The following is a 5,398-nucleotide window of genomic DNA, read 5'->3' as shown; positions in this document are numbered from 1 at the left end:
TAAGGGGTGAGGTGTTTCCTCTCCACCACCACAACAAGCTCCACCAAGCCAATGCTCCTCCTCGCCCAAGGACTGCCCCTCAGAACTATGACCCAGATCCAAGCATGGGCAAAGCAAGAGATTCCTGCCTCAGCACTGGCAAAGAGATTCCTGCAATCCCCCTCTTATAAGGCACTCGATTCCCCCTCAGTCTGTGGGCCCGAAGCTCAGGAGGTAGCCACAGCCCGGGCCATGCTCAGGACTTACGGCTGAGACCTAGCTTCTCTCTCTCACCACAGTCACAGACTTTTCCCACTGACCTTCTAAGTTGTCTTTGGCGTTCATGGGTTGAGAAGTCTGGAAACTGACATATCTGCCCGTGAATCAGTCCTCTGAGGCCTGCTCCAGGTTCTCTGCAGCCTGCGCGCCCATGCCGAGCTGTGCTCCTCTCCCTGCCGGGCGCGATATACCTTTCTGATCAACCATCCAGGTTGTCTTGGGCTGGAAATTCATTTCACTCTGTCTTTTTGTGGGTTCTGCTGCTTTAGAATTTGTTTAGAGCCATTTTTTTACAGGTATTTGGAGAGGTAGCTCAAGCAAGTCACTGCTTTCACTCCGTCATCTTGGCTCTGCCCCTCTTCCTGTTTCTTCATATTTAAAGTGAGGTGGTTGAACTACATGGCCTCTGTGAACCCTCCTACTTCTAGGTTCATGACCTTCTGACCCCAATTTCCCACTTCAGTTCCCTTCATGATAAAAAGAGGGATCTGGAATTAATGGCCTCTTAGCTCCATTCCATATCATACTATGATGCTATGGAAGTTCATGACAAAGCCTACTTCCTTACCTAAGGAGGTAAGGAAGACAGGCTCAACTCTTCCAATAACCCTTCTTCTCTTGCCAGTTTTTCTCAGGGCTGCCTGACCTGTTTGTTTCCCCATTTGCAAGATTTCAAAATAGAGATTTTGCTTTTCAAACTTCCCTACTTCAAAATTATTCTAAAGGTTAACAGTGGAACCCCAAGGCCCTTAAAGCATGGGCAAACTCATAGAAGAATAAGATTGGTCAGCAACCAAGACTGGCTCATGATTAAGTGTCTGGCTGCTTTCCAGAGTTGTTTTTCTTTGCATTATTGTTGTTATGGCATTTATCGTTCTCCTGGTTCTGCTTACTTCACTGTGTATCAATTCTTATAGTTCTCCCAAGATTTCTCTGATTTTTTTTTCCTTTGACCTTTCCTACAATACAACATTCAATTACTATTCCAGTATATCTACAGTATATCTACACTCCAAAAATGTGTTCAGCCATTCCCCAATCAGTGCATATCCACTTAGTTTCTAGTATTTGTTTTTATATGAATACTGCTATAATTATTTTGGCCCATGTGAAATGTTTCTTTCTGACTTTGACCTTCTTGGGATATGGGCCCAACAGTGGGGTAATGAGGTCAAAGAACAAAAGCACTTTAGTAACTTTTATAACCTAATTTAAAAAAATCTTTCCCAGAAGTTAGGTTCATTTGCAGCTCCACCAACAATGTCTTAGCATGTGTGACTTCCCATTGCCCTTCCAACTTTGACTATTTCTTTCTTTTATGATATTTGTTAACTTGATGGGCATAAAATAGAACATCAGATTTGCTTTAATTTATATCTGTATCATTATTAATGCTTTGGATCATTCCCCCATGTGTTTGTTTTTGTTTGTAATTTTTTGGGGGGAAACTGTCCAACCCTTTGAACACATCCACTGGGGCTAGTATCTCTTCTTCTGTGTTGAACATCAAAGCAGAAACACTTTAAACACTCAAATAATCATCTTCAAGTAGCTCAATCTAGTGCACAACCCACAGATTTATTTCCTAAGAAAGGTTTTATATTCATGAGACCTAGCCAAGGTCATGTTAGAATCACCACATGATTAGACATCAAGTTAAAACTTATAGTGTTTGCCTTCATCAGATCTGAGGTTTAGGCAACTAGTTGGCTCAGCAGATTCAGTTCTGGACTTAGAGTCAGGATATCCTAAGTTCAAATCTGGCCACAGATACTTACCATCTGTGGGACCATAGGCAAGTCTCATAACGGCTTTCAGTCTCAATTTTTTAATGTAAAATGGGAATAATAATGATAATAATAATAATAACAACAATAATAATAATGATAATAATATTAGAGTATGTGTGTGTGTGTGTGTGTGTGAATGATAGATGGAAAGCTTTGCAAAACTTAAAAGTGCTGTGTAAATGCTGGCTGTTATTATTCTTGGAAGTGACCTCAGATGTCATCTGTTTCAACTTCCTCATTTTGCAGAGAAGGTAAGTGAGGACCAGAGAATGGAAATCTTTTACGTGGTTTTGTTTAGGGAGCATATATAATGACTTCATGCAATCTATGGCAAAAATAGTAAGAAGCAAGAACAGACAAGGAAAGTTTTCCTTCTTATGGTAGAGATAGTGGCAGCCAGGTTTGCCACAGAAGCAACATAAGCGTTTGGATTTCTACTAACTCTCTCATTTGTCCCCTCCCCCTGTTCCTTCTACATGCCCCCCCAAGACAAAAGTCATGAAAATGAAGCCATATTCCTAGTTAACTGAATGAGTGTAAAAATCAGAGTAATATCCAGTGAGTTTGCTGTGAAAAGACAACACAGCTGAGCTGTTACAAAAGTCCCATTCACTTGTCATGTGGGAATTTGCAGGTGGATTTGAGAGATCAAGTGATATTTAGCCAGAAACAACAGCAGCAAAGAAAGGAGTACTTCCTCTTGTGAGCTTGCACCTGTCCTCATCTTTTCACCTTCCTTCTCTTTCTCCAATCATGACTGAAACAATGAATTGTTTACAAATATGGATGGGAAAGGGTACTCAATTTGTATATTTGTATTGAAGAATATCTCCAGTGTCTGGCAGAATGCTTTGCACATAATGGGTCCTTAATAGCACTCTAAATTTAGAATTTTAAGGGATCTAAGAGACTATTGAGCTCATTTTACAGATGGAGACACTGAGGCCCAGAAAGGTTAAGTGACTTGCCTGAGTCCCATAGCTAAGCAAATGGCTGAGTATTTTCTTCCTGAATTCAAGTCCAGTATTCTCTCTACTACAGCATGCAGTCTCTAATAAATACTTCTTAAATGGAATTGAACTGATATGAATCATGATCTAGATACTTTCTGGTTGTGTGAGAATAGGTGATGATGATGATGATGATGATGATGATGATAATGATAGCAGTAGCTAATATTTATATAGAACCTGCTATGTACCAAGCACTGTGCTAAGCACTTTACAATTATTATTTCCTTTGATCCTCACAACAAGCCTGCCAGTTAGGTGCTATTATCATCCCCATTTTACAGGTGAGGGAACTGACAGAAACAGAGGTTAAGGGACTTGCTCAGGGTCATATAGGTAGTAAGTGTCTCTGGCTAGATTTGAACTCAGGTTTCCTATTTCTCGGCATGGCAATTTATCCATTTCACCACCTACCTGCCTAGGCATATCACTACACTTCTGAGTCTCAGTTTACTCATTTAGAAAATGGGAATAACACTTTAATAATATTTTTCCTTTCTAATCTTGATGAAAATATTCCTTTGGAGTCAAGGTGATCTGGATTTAAATGTTGACTCTGAAATTTACTAATTATGTAACCTCGGACAAACTGCGTAACCTCCCTGGGCCTCAGTTTCCTCATCTGTAAAATGAAAGTGGTGGGCTAGAGGACCTCTGATATCCCTCCCAGCTCTAGCCATTATGATCTTCTGAACCTTGAGATAACTAACAGACTTCTATTCTATTTTATTTAAACAAATGAGGAGGTTGGACTAGCTGAGCTTTAAGGTCCCTGCCAGCTCTAAAAAGCTGTAATCCAATGAGGTCCTGTATTATCCTTTGAGTAGGAATGAATCCATGATTCATTTTAGAGTTTTCCCAGGAATCTAAGTCAAGCTCCTTGGCCTCTAGTTTACAAACTCCATTCACCTCTCCCCACCCCCTTTGTAAAGTGGGACAGTATCTTCCTTTCTCCAGTCTTGTGGTACTTCTCCCATTTTCCACTGTTCTTCACTTATGACTGACAGTGGCTCAGCAATCCCATTTTCCAGTTTCTTTCAAGACCCCACAATGTGGTTCATTTAGGCCCACTGACAAATTTGTCAAGGGCAGAGAGGAGAGCTCTCTTACTATTTCCTGACTTATTCTGACTGCTGACTCCCTGTTGGGCACTTTTGTTCTGTCATTTCTAGAGCAAAGGCCATACTCCTTGTCAGAGTAAACACAAACAAAATTAAGATTTGAGGAGCCCCGCCCTCTCTCTGTTATCAACATTACATCTACTTTGAGTAGAAATTCTATCCTTTGTTTAATCCATTTCCCCCTTCTAAATATAGTTTAAAAACAAGCCTTTGTGTTGACCTTTGATAGAAGCAAAACAAGTGCCTTCATCAGATTTATGAAGATCTTGCAAATGAATGAAAAACAGACATGTAATGGGCCCTTGAGGGCCAAGGTGGGGATAGTGCACACATCCTGGAAACTTTAGGCCTGAAATAATGGGATCTCACTTGACCTGCTTCAGATTAGAGCTAGAAGGTCTGTAATTTGTGTCTGTAATATTCTGCCATGATTGTCATGATTCTGCCAGATTCTGTCTCTGCTATAGGCATCAAAATATTGTTGTTTGCTCCTTATAGAGATATCCTGAGGGTGCAGAGAAGTTAATACTTCCATAATTAACCCTTATAGGACCTCCATCCAAAGGGCAGATAGCCTCATTTTGACTTGTTTTGACAGTATGTTCATATAATCTTCCCCTCACCGTATCCCACTTCCCTAAGTCTAGAATGCATACCTTCCTTAGTTCTATTAGGTGAAATCCTTCCATTCCTCCAAGGCCCAGCTCAGGGCCTTCATGAATTCTTCCCTGATGTCACCTCCAGCTCCCACCCCCCACCCATCCAAGTTTAAAATGTTCTCTTCCTCATCAAATCTCAAATAGCATGATTTTAGATCTAATATCTACCCCATCCCCTTCTACCCCCCTACTTAATTGTGTATATCTGGTAGTGTAGTAAATTGAGCACTGCACTTGTTGTCAGGAAGATATGTGTTGAAATTCACACTTACTGACTGTGTGACCTTTGGCAAGTAGCTTAACCTTTCTGGGTCTCAGTTTCCTCATCTCTAAATAATGGGGTTGTGCTATATGTCCTCTAAGGTCCATTATAGTTCTAAACCTATGGATTTATGAAGTGTCAGGAGCTGGAGATATCCCAGAATACAAATACAGGTCACGTTAGATCTCTATGTTTTAGTATCCTCATCTATAAAACTAGGAAGTTGGATTCAATGGCCTGTAGATAGTCCCTTCCAGATTCCAACTCTAAATCTATGATCCTATGCCATTTGATCTCT

General features: G+C 40.6%; 1 protein-coding gene across 1 annotated transcript in view; it reads left to right on the top strand.

The window, feature by feature from the left end:
• Window positions 1-5,398, top strand: part of AJAP1 (adherens junctions associated protein 1) — a 127,397-nt gene that overhangs the window by 21,404 nt on the left and 100,595 nt on the right. The window lies entirely within an intron of this gene.

The sequence above is a fragment of the Vombatus ursinus genome, unplaced genomic scaffold (genome assembly GCF_900497805.2).
Source record: "Vombatus ursinus unplaced genomic scaffold, bare-nosed wombat genome assembly UNPS02014932.1, whole genome shotgun sequence".
In the NCBI taxonomy this organism is placed as follows: domain Eukaryota; kingdom Metazoa; phylum Chordata; class Mammalia; order Diprotodontia; family Vombatidae; genus Vombatus; species Vombatus ursinus.
The sequence above is the reverse complement of the archived record's forward strand: the minus strand, read 5'-3'. Positions and strand labels throughout refer to the sequence as shown.